This window comes from Triturus cristatus, chromosome 8 (assembly GCF_964204655.1).
Source record: "Triturus cristatus chromosome 8, aTriCri1.1, whole genome shotgun sequence".
Taxonomy (NCBI): Eukaryota; Metazoa; Chordata; class Amphibia; order Caudata; family Salamandridae; genus Triturus; species Triturus cristatus.
In genome coordinates, this window is record NC_140591.1 from 1,518,700,021 (window position 1) to 1,518,717,711 (window position 17,691).

Consider the following 17,691-nt stretch of genomic DNA (forward strand, 5'->3'; position numbering starts at 1 on the left):
ATTTGATAGCGTCTCCGTTGCCTGGAAACGGCACTCCAGCCAGGAGGAACATGGCGACTCGCGGGGAGTCTGCAAGTTAAGCGGATCGATGAGCAGAAAGAGCACCACAGCAGGATCTGCGAGCGCCTGATGGAAGGAACTTCTGAGAGGTAATCAGGGACAGAATCCTTACACCCCCAACTACGTTCTTTAAGCGGTCTACGTTCTTTAAGCGGTGTCTTCGCCCATTCCTTATTCTTTCCCATTTTTTTGCCACATAGCTCATTCATTTTATAAATTCTGATTCTCCAGTATTTCCACTGCTTTTTCACCCTTAGATTTTCGCTTTAAGAATTTCTTCGTTTTCGATTAGCAACCCATACGCCTATTTCTATCTTCTCTCCCTTTCGCATATTCCCGGTGTAGTGATCGTAGTTCTGTGCAAGCTATAGAAGTATTGCCACGTGACATGCGAAACAAACACGAGAATGTATTTTTTTTTTAAATCCATAGTCTAGTGTTTACAGCTGAATAACAGCAATACAGGTAAAGAAAGACAAAAACTACAATTATTCTCAAATATTTGACCTGCAGTATGTAAAGTTGTGACTTCACCAAAAGAATACTTCATCTCACGTAGAATGTGTTAGGTAGGGTTTATTCACCTCAGCCATCTTACACGCAGCTCCAACTGCCTACAAACAAGAATTCTATGTCAGGACAGGAGGCTCCGATTATGCTTTCTCATTTCTTTATTAGAAATGCCCAGCAGCCAATCAGAACCGTTTATGAAACGAAAAAACTACAGTACCCATGAGTACCGGGTACCACGTGACAACCATAGAGTCTCTCCTATAAAAGGTACAACAATAGATAGTACGTCCTCTTTCTTTGCTGCTCCGCAGCCAGTTAAGTGCCTTTTTCGTTTTACTACTGTTACATTGTTGCATTATTGTCTGTGCACTACTGTTGGGACGCGCTCGCTTCCAAATTGTATTTAGCTATTGCTACATTGTTGCGCGCTGTCCCGGTTTATTTATTTCGTTTGCTCCGCTTCGCGCGGCGCGCATGCAGGGAGCGTGGTCTCACCTCCCTTGGGGCGTGACGCTCGCTCGAGCGTCGGTGTCCGAATTCGGTGGAGTGGGAGAATAGGGGCTGAGAAGCTCGCGCTAACGCGCGTGCTTCTCTATTTACATACGAACTGAGGCGGCCGTTCCGCGCATGCGCGGCGGCCATTTTCATTGTTTACAAACCGTGTTTTCACACGGAGATCAGGAATCGGTTGTTCTCCACACCGCTGCCCACTGCCTCAGCTTCTCTTCAGCCCCATCGACGCCCTTTGCTGGTTAAAGGCCTGGGGCTGTATAATTACGCATAGGCTCTGCCTAGAGTGACTCAGCAAGCCCTCCCTCCACAATTAATTTAATTATTTATTTTTGGTCAGCCTTTTTTCTGTCCATTAATTGGCTTGCTGTGGGGTTTTTTCACTCCCCCTGAATTGTGCCTTTGGCATTGTAATATTAATTGACATTAAATTGTCATTTGGTGGGCATTACTTTCACTTTTCCAGTGAAACTAAGAATAATGGAGGAGTATTTTGATGAAGATGATTACTCTTACGAAGAGGAGAGCTCAGGTTTCCTTGAGCAAGATTTAGTCGAAGCATTGGACCAAGGAGTTCAGCACTCCGTTACCAAAGCCCTGGTCCACGCTATTAACCCATTGAAGCGTCATTTGACGCAATATGCAAAGCAGCAAGGTTGGTTGCCTTCTTCTCGCTCTTCCAAATCCCCCATAAATCCACACAGGGCGGATTTCAAACGTTTGGCTAAAACTCTAGCCTCAGAAAAGGCTTCCTCCAGTCCTTTGAAAGGCGCTTCTACCTCGGCAGCCTGTCACACTGACTCTGACGGTCCTCCTTCTTCCTCATCTGACCAGGATGTTCCTCCACCACGCAAGAAGGCTCGCAAGGAGCATTACGTGGACGCTCCTACTCATCCGCAAGTCCTAACCTTTGAGCCTTCAGAGATATATCACCCCCATTCATCTTCATGGCTTCCTTCTCCTGCAGTAGCTGAGTATGTCCAGGCGCACATCCGTCAGCCTTTTGAAAAAGAGGTTAGAGCTCGCCTCCGCTCCGAGTGCCCTCGCCCTGATCTTGCAGATCACCTGGCAGACACTCCTGAAATTGACCCCACAATGCTTTCCTATCTGAAGAAATTTGCTAAGGACCCTAAAAAGGGTCTGGACAGATCTTGGCGGTCCTGCCAAGATAAAATGTTGGATTTAATGGGACCCCTCACCAAGATCCTTGATCTCGGATTTCAGGCCAAGGAAGCAGAATCTCTTGTGGATCCAGATGAACTCATAGAATGGGCTCAGAGGGCTATTTGCCAGTTGGGCAACGCAAATTGTGCCATTTCTAGTGAGCGTCGCCGCTCTATTCTTCTAAAGATTGACCCGAAATTGGCGGAACTCTCCACTTCCGAGTCTGGTCCGGTGGCACAGGGTCTTTTATTTGGCCAACCGTTCCTAAAGGAACTTACTAAATTTGTAGCAACCTTCAGTGGTTTGGATAAGGCGCAAGCTTCTATCAAGCGTGCACTTCGTCCGGTTTTTGCCAGGGCCGGACGACATAGGGGACGCTCGTTCGGCCGTGGCTCCAATAACTCCTCCCAGAGAGGTTATCAGTCCCAGAGAGGCGGGGGTCAGGACTCCGGCTACAACACCCGCTCAAATTTCTATCCTTCCCGAAAAGGGAGAGGTCAATTCCGGAAAGGCCGTTCCGGTGGCAACCAAAGTGCTTACCAAGACTCTAATACCTCAGGTGAGTTTGATTTGTTTTTCCGAGGTGGTTCTGGGGGGCAGAATACGTTTTTTTCTCCAGAACTGGCGTCAAATCTCCAACGATGCTTGGGTTCTGCAAACTGTTCAAGGTTTCAAAATAGAATTCTATCAGACCCAACATCAATCCCTCCCCCCTCCTCCTCTCCATTTTTCTCTTCAGGACCAAAAGTTTATTTCGGCAGAGATAGACTCCCTTCTCGCCAAAGGGGCAATCAGGTCAACTGTCCCCCACCCTCACGGGTTTATCAGCAATGTTTTTCTGGTTCAGAAAAAAGGGGGTGGCAATCGTCTGGTCCTCAACTTGAAGGATTTCAACGGAAGTGTAGTTTACAGACACTTCAAGATGGAAGGGATCCATCTTTTGCGCGATCTTCTGCGCGAAGGGGACTGGATGGTTCGGCTCGACCTCAAGGATGCCTATCTTTCCATTCCCATTTACGAGCCTCATCGTCGTTTTCTTCAATTCAGTTGGCAAGGAATATGGTACGAATACACAGTTCTCCCATTCGGCCTCTCGTCAGCACCCTGGTGCTTCACGAAACTTCTGAGGCCTGTAGTGGAATGTCTGCGTGCTCGGGGTGTCCGCCTGATAATCTATCTCGACGACATTCTTCTCATGGCGGACAAACCCCTCACAGTATTAACCCATCTGGAATGGTCTATCGACCTTCTACAATCCCTGGGTTTCCTAGTCAATCCGCAAAAGTCTATCTTGAATCCTACTCAAGTAATCGAATTTCTGGGTTTTCAAGTGAACTCCCTATCCTGTCAACTCTTATTACCTCACCAAAAGATTCGGTACATCAAGAGAGAATTGAGGTCTGTTCTTTCCAGACAGATTGTGTCCTTGAGGTCGTTAGCACGGGTAGTAGGTCTCCTGGCGTCCTCCATTCAGGCGATATTCCCAGGTCCGCTGCATTACAGAGCACTTCAGAGATTGAAGATTCGTCACCTCCAAAAAGGTCTTCACTATTCAGATCTGATTCCTCTTTCCGAGGATGCGAAGAGCGAGATGCAATGGTGGTTGGACCACATGGAGGCCTGGAATGGACGAGCCCTGTTCGGCTCCGCTCCGGATCTGGTGATAGAATCGGATGCCAGCCTTTGGGGTTGGGGAGCCAGGTGCGGACCAATCTCCACCGGGGGTCGCTGGTCTCCCCAGGAACTGTCTCTTCACATCAATTGCCTAGAACTTCTAGCGGGGTCTTTTGCGATTCGGTGTTTCTCCCCTCATCAGACCAATTGTTGTATTCTTCTCCGCATGGACAACGTTTCAGCGGTCCGGTATGTCAACAAGTTGGGGGGAACACGATCCAAGATTTTGGCGGAGATCGCCAAGGATTTTTGGCACTTCTGTCTTCAACAGAAGATCACAGTTATTGCCGAATATCTTCCCGGTTGCCGCAATCAGATTGCGGACTGGAACTCTCGCCATCTTCGCGACTTCAGCGATTGGCGCCTTCACCCGCGCATTTTTCGCATTCTCCGTCGGACTTGGGGTCATTGTCACCTAGATCTGTTTGCGTCTCGCCTGAATACTCAACTCCCTCTATTCTTCAGCTGGAGGCCGGATCCGAAAGCCCTGGCCACAGATGCATTTCTTCAGACTTGGCCGTCCACTCTGTGCTACGCCTTTCCCCCGTTCATGTTGATTCCCAGGGTTCTGGCCTACTCGAAACGTTTTCAAACGGAGCTGATTCTCATTGTTCCGCTGTGGAGAGCTCAACCATGGTTCCCGGACCTTCTGGAGATGTGTTGTGCGGTTCCGTTCCTTCTTCCCCAGAAGTGGAATCTGTTGCTGGATCCCCTAGGCGATCCGCATCCCCTGGTTCTATCCGGCAATCTCCTACTGTTGGCGTGCCGAATTTCGGGGATCGCTGGTCGCTCCCAGGCCTTTCATGCGACGCTTCCAAATTCATCAGTGACGCCTGGTCTCCCAGTACTCACAAAAGATATAGAGCCTCATGGAAGCGTTGGTGTGACTGGTGTGTTCAGCGGGAAGTTGATCCCGCTTCAGCGGATGTGGCTCTGATTATTAATTTTCTAGCTTCTCTCGCTTCTTCTGGTCTGGCCTATCGTACGGTCAACAACTTCCGTTCCGCCATCTCTGCCGCCCATGTTCCCATTAATGGCAAACCGGCGGGTGAACATCCTTTAATTTCCAAGTTGCTTAAGGGCATTCGTCTAGCGAACCCTCCGTGCCCTAAATATGTCTCGCTTTGGGATGTCTCCATTGTTTTGAGATTTTTGGAGGCTTGGCCTCCTAATTCCTTACTTTCTCGTACACAGCTCTCTGCTAAATTGACTATGCTGTTATGTCTCGTTTCTTGTAAACGAGTGTCTGACGTGCGGGCGTTAGACTTGGCAGGTCGAAGATTTACACCTGAGGGTGTCACTTTTCTGATCTCTAAACGCACCAAGACTGCTACCTCTTCGGTTACTTATCCTTCCTTTCCTCATCATCCCAACCTTTGCGTTGTTCAATGTGTCAAGGATTACGAGGTATGTACTGCACCTTTACGTTCTGATACACAGGGTCAACTACTTATTGCCTTGCAAAAACCTTTTCGTCCTGTTACTCCTGCTACATTAGCTCGCTGGGTTAGATGGCTCTTATCTGAGGCTGGAATTGATGTTTCCATTTTTGGTGCTCACTCGGCTCGCGGGGCCATGGCCTCTAAAGCGTTCTCGATGGGTGTTTCATTACTGGACATCATGAAAACCGCAGATTGGTCTTCTGATTCTATGTTCAAAACGTTTTATTACAAGCCTATTGAACATATTGCTTCTGTTGTGGTGGATCAGCTTTGAACAAGCATAATCGGAGCCTCCTGTCCTGACATAGAATTAAAAATTTGCAAACATTCGTGACAAGAATTTTCAATTCTATTAAGGACAAGGAGGCGAGGATTATCCCACCCAAATTCATGTTTGATTCTCATGTTTATCATTGTCACAGTGGCATTTGATTTATGACAATGCATTGTATTTCTCCATGTTTACCCTTCCCTTTTATTGCCTTCACTCTCTTTATTGGATGAGTATTACGGCTATACTTTTCTTTTCAGGTTCTGACCCGAAATAGTGATTTCTACTGTTTATCCTGTTCACTCCGCTTGGATCATCTGCTGCCTGCCTCTGTTCGGCGTTTGCTGTGTTTCTAGCGTCAGGATGATCACCGACTGTGGCTGATGGACTTGGTTCCTGGCTTGCTTCTTTTTCCATTGGATTTTATGTTTTCATATGAACTGCTCCTCACCAAAGAAAGAGGACGTACTATCTATTGTTGTACCTTTTATAGGAGAGACTCTATGGTTGTCACGTGGTACCCGGTACTCATGGGTACTGTAGTTTTTTCGTTTCATAAACGGTTCTGATTGGCTGCTGGGCATTTCTAATAAAGAAATGAGAAAGCATAATCCTCGCCTCCTTGTCCTTAATAGAATTGAAAATTCTTGTCACGAATGTTTGCAAATTTTTAATTGTTAGGAACTCCCTGCTCTTTGGAGGAAGACAAATTGCGATTAACTACCACAACTCGATTTTTGTTCCATATCCGGCCATCATCAGTTTTAACGGCATTTTTGAATAATTTGACTATCGACTTGCACCTAGAAAACTTAGAACCAGGCTGACATCCAACTGGAGCTTTAACCTTTACTAAATCACCCACTTTTACCTCATTAAACTGTGCAGATTTCTTTTTTCAAAATAAACCTTCCTCTCGACCTGTTTATCTAGTTCCCTATCTCTCCAGGAACCAATTTGATTATTATCCAAACCTTTGTTTAGTTTCATCCAACCTGGACATAACTTAGAATTTGGTGCCCTACCTTTGAAAAGTTCAAAAGGTGATCTCCCAGTAGTCAAATGCGGAGACATGCGTTAGGCTGTTATTCTTTCTTGCAAAACCTCTTTCCAGTTCAGATTGTTTACCCTCGCAAGTTGTATGCTTTCTTTTAAAGTTTTGTTTACTCGTTCTACAGCCCCATTTGTTTCTGGATGATAGATTGCACTCCTTTTTTGAACAATCCCACATTCACTCAAGAAACTTAAAAACTCTCTAGAACAGAATTGTGGCCCGTTATCAGAAAGAATGCTATTGGGAAAACTCTCCTTTTTAAAAATCCCTTCCAAAAACTTGATGACACATCCCGTTGAGATTTCTCTAACTGCACCCACTTCAACCCATCTAGAATACAGATCTAACACAACTATTAGATAAGGAGTGTCACTCACATCTTGCAGCGGACCCACAATGTCAATAGCTATCTCATCCCACGGGTATTTTGGTAATTTTCTACATACCATAGGAATTTGCCTAGTCTTTAATACTTTATCACTCGCACAGCATTCCACACAATCCCTAACCAACTTTTCAATTTCTAGATCCATGGCTGGCCACCAAAATTGTAACCTTATAAACTCTTTCGTCTTAACAATCCCAAGATGCCCAGCGTGAGCTAAACCAAGAAGTTTACCTCTTATGCCTGCAGGAGGAATAAGCTTGGTACCACGAGCGAGGAGACCCTCATTAACTGAGAGTTCGTCTCCAACTAGAGTCCATGGTTTTTACAACCGACCATTGCATATCAATGTTTCCATTACTTTCTTTATCTCTCCATCTTTCTCAACTTCCTCTTTCCATTCGGATTCACTAATGGCACCTGATGTCACTTCACAAACATTGACACTATCCTCTTCTTTGCTGATATCATCATCCAACACACACCCATTAGGATCAACTAACCTAGAAAGACAGTCTGCAGACTTGTTGACCACCCCAGGAATATAGTCAACTTCAAAATCAAATTCCTGGAGGGAAATAATCCACCTCCTAATCCTCGAGGAGTTAGAATCCAAACCTTTTTTTGAGAACACCTCTTTGAGTGGCTTATGGTCCGACAAAACTTTTACCTTGGTACCCTAGATCAGATTCTTAAATTTCCTCAGAGCCCAAAAAATAGCCAATGATTCTTTCTCAATTACCGAATAATTTGACTCTGGACCTCTCAAACACCTCGAAGCACATGCAACTAATTTCTCTGCACCCTCGTACTTTTGAACCAACACAGCTCCTAGACCCTTTATACTAGCGTCAGTGAAAATGTAAGTATCTTGTCCTGGAACAAATGCCTGTAGCGAAGGAGCTTTCATCAACTCTTTTTTTAAGGAACAGAACTCATTCCCACACTCTACAGACCACTGAAAAATGACACTCTTGGCCGTAAGTCTCCTCAAATTCTGAGTTTTGTCAGCATAACCAGGAATAAACTTACTATAGAATTCTACCATTCCAAGCAAAGATAATAGTTCCTCCTTGTTGGTAGGTTCATTCATGTTCACAATAGTATCCACTAATTCCGTCTTTGGGAAAACACCATGACCGGTAATGCAATGTCCCAGATAGTTCACCTCCTCAACACCAAACCTGCATTTCTCTCTCTTTAACGTCAAACCTGATTCCTTCAACCGTTTTAGCACAGCACACACCCTCGAGTAATGCTCCGACTTTGATCTTCCATAAATCAACAAATCATCTTGATAGCATCTGACCCCTCCAATGCCTTTTAATATCCTAGTCCTGATCCGTTGAAAAACTGCAGCCGCAGAGATCAGACCAAAAGGCATCCTACGAAATTTATAGGTGTCACAAAAGCCGTTAATTCTTGTGAGGACTCATCCAGTTCAACCTGGTGATAGGCCGATGCTAAATCAAGTGTGGTAAAAAACCTTGCACCCTCTAAGGTCCCAATCATCTCATCTATATTAGGTAACGGAAAATGGTCTACTATCACCTCCTTATTTAGAGAGCGCAAATCAATGCAAAGCCTAAGCTCCCCACTAGCCTTCTTGGCTACTACAATGGGAGCCAACCATTCTGTTGCTTCCACTGGCTCAATGACACCTGAATCTACCAACCGTTCAATCTCTTTTTGTACACCTATTTGTTCATTAATATGTATTCTTCTACACCTGACCACAACTGGAAACGCCCCTTTTTTTAAACGGATGCAATGTATGTATCCCTTGAGACAACCTAGTTTGTCTTCAAACACCTCAGGAAATTGTTCTGCAAACATTGAACCAACATCACCAACTTGTTGTATTTGAACCTGAGGAACCATGTTAGGATTTAGAGTAACACCCAAAAGACGTTGATGAGGTCAGCCCAAAAATGCATCTCCACATTTGGCCACATACACTTTTCCAGCAATCATTCTTCCACACAACTCTATTGTTGCTAAGAAATATCCTAACATTTTAATGGTTGCTCCACCATAGCCTTGCGGAGAAACATCACTTTTGAAAAGTTTCGTAGAGATGCTGAAATGTTTTTTGAAAACATCCTCATTTATCATTCTTAAATGAGAACAAGAATCAAATTTGAATTCTAAGTCTACACCTTCAATGTTAACTGAATGAAAAGGATGAACTGCTTCCAGAACATCAACTTGAAAAGTAACTACTTTGACTTGAGGCTGAACTTTTACTTGATCCCCTTTCCTTACTTTACTTCTGCAACACTTTGCAAAGTGTCCTTTTCTACCACAAGTACTACACAACACCTTAAGAGCAGGACAAAAAGGTGCATTAGCTAGATGTCCTAGTCTCCCACACCTATAGCATGTTGCCTTTCCGAAACTACCTTGCACATTCTCATTACCCTGTGTAGATCTATCTTTCTCTTTTACCTCTAAATCATTTTTTATAACTTGACATACCACCTCATCAACACTGGTGTTAGTGGCGATAGGTTTGTTTTTCTAAACACCCAGCTCATCTACACATTTCATCATATGTTCTACTTGTTTTGCAATTGTAATGACTTCATCTAACGGTGGCTCATCTTTTAACCAAAGTTCCTTCCTAATGTCATCATGAGCACATTTCAATACAAACTGGTCTCTTATCCTCTCTTCAGTAGCACCTCCAAACTTGCATGAGGATGCTAGTTTTCTTAAAGCGGAGAGAAATTCTTCTACTGACTCATCTTTCTTTTGTTCACGCAGTCCAAAATGATAACTTTCCATGATGGTACTTAAACGTGGAAGATAATGACGGTCTAATTGTACCATACAAATCTCATATTCGTTTAGATTTCTCTGTTCTGCGACAGTAAGATCAGGTAAATGTTCCAGAACTTCCTGTCCTTCTCCTCCTAAACAATGCAACAATAGAGAGTGCTTACGTTCTGCACTTAGATTAGTTCCACAGACTCTGGCGTAATTCACGAAAATTTTCTTCCACTTTTGCCATTTTATGCTTGGCTCACCAGGACTTGATAAAAAAAATGGAGGTTGCGTAACATTCTGCATTCTGATCTAAAAATAACAATCCTAAATAGAGTGGGCACTTTAAAACAAAACCTGTCATAAGCAATGCTGATGAGATTTAAAAAAAAAAAAAACGCAACTCTCATAAATAATCTATTTGCCACTACTTATAAATCCTATATCACCTCTAACAGGTATTTTATCTCTATGCAAATCAAAAAAACTTTTTTACTTCAGTGTTTTAAATTTCTCTGTGGTCCATTAACATAGCATAGTAGTTTCAGTCCCTGTTTAAATTCATTAAATATCACCGCCAGCATGTGAATCTGAAGTGCCAGAAGAGTGTTAACTTTCTCCTCCCTGCGATGTCTCCTCATAGCACAGTACAGTACATTGAGCTCACCCTCCGATCACACAGACGCCAGTAAATGCGTGTATCGTACCTCCGGATGAGTATGTAGTAATGAAGAATTTCCCACTCACGATCTCCAGCCTGTAAGAGTTGCTCTCGTTAAAACGCGCACACGCAAACTAAGACTAGAAGTGTCTTCTTCAACCACTTCGCGCATGCGTCGAAAACAGACAATACCGTCGTGTAGTGCGCACAGTGCATGCGCACTTGAGACATGCGCAGATGACTTTTCCTCCACGTCACTGACCCGCACTCTTGAAAGGACGGTTAAGGCACTGTCACTGGAACGCAGAAATCACTGGAACGCAGAAATCGGACGATCTCCGCCCCTTCCTCAAATCCCTTCACCTTGCAAAGTTTGTCCTCCGGGGTTTGACGAACGGCCGCAAACGAAGAGATACCTCCTCTTGGATCTTCCAAAACAGCCGCTTGGGAAATCCGCTGATATGAATCGCTTGTGAATACAGATGTGCTGGATGTTGAGGTGATGTTTCTTTATACTCCCACGATCGTCGCCAATGTAAAGTTGTGACTTCACCAAAAGAATACTTCATCTCACGTAGAATGTGTTAGGTAGGGTTTATTCACCTCAGCCATCTTACACGCAGCTCCAACTGCCTACAAACAAGAATTCATCTCGCTCCCACAACCAACATTCCACTTGGAATTATAATTACCAAAGGTTCTCAAACCTTAAAGTGACAATGCAATGTCACACAGTAAAAAGTGATCACAGATCAGTGCCCACAGAAGGAAAAATCCTTAGTATCATGTCCCGACACTTTCCTATCATGGCTCCAGAGACACAACAGCATTTGTAATAGAAGGTACATGCGCCTTATCCGCAGAGGAAACCTCTGGTGACAACCCCCAACCCCCGTCCCAGAAACGTAGTCAGCAGCTCACCCCAAGCCTGCAGGTCGTCCTCCACTTTATCATCTTGTCTGTATTTCTGGAGGCGTACTTCTTCTGCAACTGCCCAATCACTCACATCCCTTGCCCAGTCATCCACACTAGGCCCAGCCTGCCCCATCCAGGTAATTGTGCCTCTCCTCTTCGCCAATAGCAAGTGCAAAAATCTGAATTCAATTTTTTTGCCTTTACTCTTCTTAACATCTCCCAACAGGCAAACAGCCAGATCCAGCTCAATTCAAAATTTGCGAATACAGCAATACAGAATCCTGGGTGGGATAATCCTCGCCTCCCTGTCCTTAATAGAATTGAAAATTCTTGTCACGTATGTTCTCAAATTTTGAATTCTATGTCAGGACCAGAGTCGCCAATTATGCTTGTTTAAAGCTGTGCCACTGATCCAGCGGTAATTACCTGGTAATTTCCCTATTCAAGACCACATCACCTTTGGTTTACCGCTGTAAAGGGTGAAAAATGATGGATCTTTTGATAACCGTGTTTCACCAAACAGGAGACTTGACATATATATAAAAATTAAATGCAAACAATATTAGAGGCTATAATGAGAGTGGTGAGTTATTTTAAAGGGTTTTATTTAAGTCAAAAGTTAAGGTTCTCTGACTCTTTATTCATTAGTCAAATATCAATCAGGTTATAGAATTGAAAAATATGAAAAATAGCATTAATACAGAACATATTACAGTCTGCATATAAGCATCACATATAGGAAGGGAAATGTGGCGCAAATTGTCAGTCAAAACTCTTAAAGAGTTTCTAAGAAAAAGAGTAAGTCTTACAAGGTTAATTAATAATTAATAATGGCAAAAATATCCCATAAAGAGAAATAAATGCAGTTTAGCACCTAAAATCTAAATCTGTTCTGATCCTTTCAGCTCTTTCCCTCTGCCTCTGCTTCGCTGTGCTAGTCTGTGTCTCTGTCTCAAGCTGCACCATAGCCCCCACAAAATGCAGCCCCTCCCTGTCTCTGTCAAGCACAGAAACTGGGCCTGGCTCTCAGAAAAATGAAAAAAGAAGAGAGAGGCAAAAGCAAGGCAAAAAAGGCACTCCTCCCACTTGTAAGCCATATTTCAAGTGAAAGTTCACGTGCTCAGTCCTCATAGCTGGTCCAATCAGAACTTCAAGGCATATCATCTCCCCATGGGCTGACTGGATACGTCATTAATTAGGCTTGTTCCTGTTCAAATTTCAGTCATGTGATTTATGAAAAAAAGTGTGTTCTTCTCTCCACGTTTAAACAAGCTACAAAAATATGCAACATTTTGAAGGTCGGAGGAAGCGGTAAGCAGGATTTTTTATCAGGGCCCTTTCATTGAAAGTTGCTAGGGAAAGAGGAGCACATTCCAAAATAATGTTTCAGTTTAGTCCACTAAAGCAAACTAAAATCACGTGGTTTTCTACACTGTGAAACACAATTCAGCACATTTCTACTCTTGCAAAAATACATGATGCCATTTTAAAAGTACAAATACATTTTCTAAATTAATGTGCATTCTATAGTGAGATTACATATGGATTAATCACATATAAGCATGGCTGTTCAACTAATTAAGCATGTTTTCACATGAAAGCACCCCCAAACTGAAGCATTATGTTTTGATATTGCTTGCGCCACAATCTGCGTGCCATTTTAAAACTCATGTCTGCAGCTTTTTGTCATATAATAATGCATACATTTTATAGGTGAAATCTAAGCTCCATCAATTCACCCTTTTGATAAATATTAAATCTTTGTACCTCAAATGATTTCGAAATTTATCACACTAATTTAATTTCACATGTTACATTTGTTTAAAAAAAAAACCACATAATTAGTTGAGTCAAATATATGTTTTTCTCTTCCTAAAATATTACTACTCATCTTTAGTACACAGGTGTCTAAAAGAAAACCCTACTAAATTAGTATGTTGTTTATCACTGGTTATTACAAAAGCTGAGCATATAACAATGTTACCTCTATTTCTAAGGCCACACAAATTTGGTCTGTAAGCAGAATATATAAGGCCAAGCTTAAATGTTGTTGTGCAGATTTCTGTAAGTAGCTTCTTGGAACAGTTTGACAGTTCTCATTTATTTGTTTCAGCAAATTTTGACTCCTTGTCACCTGCTTGCCTTCAGGGTGGCTCAAACAGTGTGGCATCCTTTACTTTTTCCATGCATTTTGACCACTCAGGTGCTGAAAAACTCTGACAGAGCACCATCAATTCCGTGCACTTTTCCAATCCAAGCCTTTCACTTTTATTTTCACTTTGATCAGATTCAGATGTTTCAGCTATGGGTGCTAATGACCACTGCAAACTTTTTGGTTTCCCTTTCAGCCAGCTTTTTCCTACCTCCACTTGTAGGCCCACAGCACTAATTTCTTCATCAGAGGCTGCATTTGACTCTTTCACCCTTTGGATACTGCTTTCATCTGAGTCAGTTTCCACTTTTTGCTTTTCCAGTGCCACCTCAGTTTTTTCTAGTGCTGCTTCAAACTCTGTGTGTTCCCTTACAGCTTGACTGACCCTCTTCTGTGGACTTTTGACCACTGCTGGCATTTTTTCTTGAAGAGGAGCTGTTTTATCAGGGGGACACAGGACCATACGTGTGTGAGAGGCATGTACCCAATTTGGAAGGACACCACATTTCACAACAGTCTTTGCCAGGATCATTTGGAACAGGCCTTTCCATTTCACAGCATCTCTCAGATCAAAGTTTTGGCACCATTCATTATGTAGATCTTGTGTAGCAGCTGCAATCTGGTGAGAAACTGCACACTCCACATCAGTCAGACCTTCACGGCAATGGCTAGTCTTTTCATTAGTCGTTTTCACAAGTGCATTTGCATGTAAATACTCAAGCAACTTTGGTGATGCTGAAACACAGTCTTTTGCAAAGTGTAACTCTGTGCTGCCTTTGTGTTGCTTTATTATGCTTAAAACTTCAGGCAGATAGCTACAATCCACATCTTGTCCAGTCTGTGGTTTTGCACTCATCATCTTTGAGACCTCATTATGATCTGATTTCAGAGAAACTGACAATCTATACCTGGGCATCAGCTTTTGCAATAACACATTTGAGACTAACAGGATACAATATTGTGCAATTGAATTAGCATTTCTCTTTCCCAGGACAACAGTGACTCTCAATTGAGAAATTATATTGCATGTTATGGTAAGGGCAATCAATTTCGAATTTTGGGCTGAGGTAACTGCTGACAGCCATGAAACTTTGACAACATAATGTATAGGAAGCACAGCATGTGCTGCTCTTAATGTGTCATTGTTACCTTTCAAATATGGGCCATCTACAAAATGGTTGGGCTGAATCAGACGTTCCTCATTAAAGTCTAACTTTGGTTTCAGGCAGAAATTCATGACATTTAAACATTTAGGTTCAGTTTGATCACAAACAATTTCATTTGCTGGCAGTAAGCTAAATACATTTGAATTTAGACATTTCTTGGTCACAATATTTTCCCAAAACAACTCCACAAAGGAAGCAACCATTACAATAATTGGAAATGCCATTATTATAAACTCACTCTTTTTATGACTGACATCTACCACAGCTACTAAATTAAGGCAGCTGGGCATTTCTGTGACGTTGGGGTCAAGGGTCATTGGGAAATACGTCACAGACCTTTGAACGCTGTCATGTTTTTGAACAGGCACTGAGGAAGCGCAGCCCTCCCTCTCACTGCACATCAGTGTATTTTCTTTTAAATAAACTTGCATTCCTAGTGCCGGGGCGCGACACCTTTTCTCTTTCAACTCTAGGAATGTTTTTGTGCAATTGTTGTCCAATGGAAGCGGATCAGATACATCCTTGTGTGTCAGCCTCAGTAAAGGCTTAGCCACTAGGGAAAGGTTTAGTAACCACTCACTACAGCAGCTAACCATTCCCAAAAACCTCCTGACTTCTTTCTGAATTTGAGGTGGATTCATCTGGTAAATTATTTCCACTCTCTGTGGTGACACCTTTCTACCTCCCTTTCCAATTATGTGTCCCAGACATTCATTTTCTTTCTGACAGTACTCCTCACTAGCTTCATGCAATGGCACTGTGACATGAACTTGGCAAAAATCAATAACAGTAAGCCTTTCTTCAGCACATGGAATGTGAAAAAATATATTGGCTGGATTCAGTACCACAGGACAACATGGAAAAATGATGCTATTAATCTCCTGCTCTAATCTGTTCTTTTCATTTAGTTTCTGCGAACCTGTGATCAGTAAGTTACATAAACTTCCAATCAATTCCATCAAAAATCCTTTTATTGGTAAAATTCCTGCAACTGATGCTGTTCTTGAATACATGTCATCTAATTCTAATTTGAATGAGACATGCTCTGCACATTCTATTAATCTGACATCTTTCTCTGTGAACTCTCTTATTTCTGTGTTTATTATTGCTTTCAAATCAGAAGGTAATTTTTCAGCTGTCTTTTCTGAAAACAATGCTACAGCTGTCTCTTGTTGGGCCATTTTAAAATGTACATCCTCATCAGGAATCTGAAAATTAACATTATCTGGTGTATAGTAATCTGTGCTGTTTAATTTGCAAAACAATTGTTTTTCTGTCAGGCCTTGTTTCTGGAAATTATTCACATTTGCTCTGGACAACTTATGTAAATTAATTTTCGCATCTTCCATATTTTGTTGGACAATTTGGGCTTGAAACATTTCTGCCATTGGTACCTGTTTCTGAACTGACATTTGCATTTGCTTAACTGGCACCTCTTGCACCTGCATTTCTCTCTGTTTTTGCACATTTCCTACTGCTGCATCATGTTTAAATTTAAATTTCTTCTTCCAGTGCTCAAATCTGTCACAAAGATGGCAAAAGGACACTTTTTCCAGCAGTAAAACATCCATACCTGAATTTGCACAAACCAAAACACCTTTATTTCCATCCTGTGGAACACCAAATCTTTCTTGAGCACTTTTTACGTCTGCTTGTGAAACATCACCCTGTACCACAATTGTATTCTCTGCAAACAGCTTATTCTGAAAACCTTTCTGTGCAAACCTTCTCTGTACCATCATAGATTTTTCTTCAAACTCTTTTGGCTTCATTCCCTGTCCAGCAAAATAGTAAGCTTCATCCTTCAGGTGCCATTCTATCAGCTTTTGCTGTATGTGCACACTGATCTGATCAGAAAATATTAAACCAATAACCCACTGAGTCACAAAAAATCTTATGCTAGTGGCATCAGGACATACTCTACCACTGTTTTGCTGAATCATTAAACACACACTTTCATGAACCAATTTTAGCTCCTGTTTTGTTCTTTTAGTCTGTACCCAATTAACATATTTTCCTGGCACTCTGCCCTTCAGAAAAGTAATCGCTGCTTCATTTTTCTCAACAACAAGAGAAAATGATGGTGCATTCATGCAAACATTTTTCACTGTCTCCTCACCTGGCATTTGCACCGCAAATTTAGATTCAAACCATAATTCAGTTTGCATGGCAGTGTCAAAAATCATTTCGAAATTAATACACAACTCCTTTAAAATTTCGATAAATCCATCAACTTGTGGGTACCACAGCATAAGTTTGTCTCTCAATTTCGGGAATGTATTAAAAACTTCTGCAAGTTCACTTTTGTTCCGTGGCACATGAACATGCACTTCTCCCACCATTTCTCTCAATGAGCAAGCAAAAGCTTCTCCCTCATTCTGCTTATTATTTTCCCCAACTAAATCTGGTGGTTTCTTTTTCTTATCCAATTTCCTTGCTAGGTCTGGTGGTTTCTTTTTCTTCTCATGTTTTCTTGTGCACTTTTCTCCTAATTTCTCAAATCCATTGCATTTAAAAATATATTTCGTTTCTGCAATGTGAAATTGCATTTCTGAAGAACATATTGTCTTATTTGCCTCATCATCCACATGTACCCTGAAACTTTTCTGAAATGGAAAACTTCCTGAAACAATGTGGAAATATGGATTTTTCTGATCAGTTATGTCCCCTATCTTGGACCCCAACGGTTTCATGTATGAATCACAAATACATGTATGTTCCCTCCAGTTCCAGTTATGAAGACGCAAACACATGTGTGTCCACCGTCAACATGTCCTCTGTCAGATCCGCCATGAATAGGCCGGATATTCCATTCCTAAGTATGAAAGGCCACCGGTTTTATATGGTTCACTTATGCCATTTTACAGTCCAGGCAAGTAGGCCCTGATTCTGTCATCGAACTCTTCTTGCCTTCTGCCTCTGAAAGCTCCAGTCTGAGCCTGCATCTGTGACCATGAA

General features: G+C 42.3%; 1 protein-coding gene across 1 annotated transcript in view; it reads left to right on the top strand.

The window, feature by feature from the left end:
* The first annotated feature begins 32 nt into the window (after nucleotides 1-32).
* The window catches only part of XRRA1 (X-ray radiation resistance associated 1), a 314,818-nt gene continuing 297,159 nt past the window's right edge, over nucleotides 33-17,691 (top strand). The window contains exon 1 of the mRNA XM_085623358.1: nucleotides 33-149. The gene's annotated coding sequence lies outside the window, so the exon portion shown is untranslated. The remainder of the gene's footprint in view (nucleotides 150-17,691) is intronic.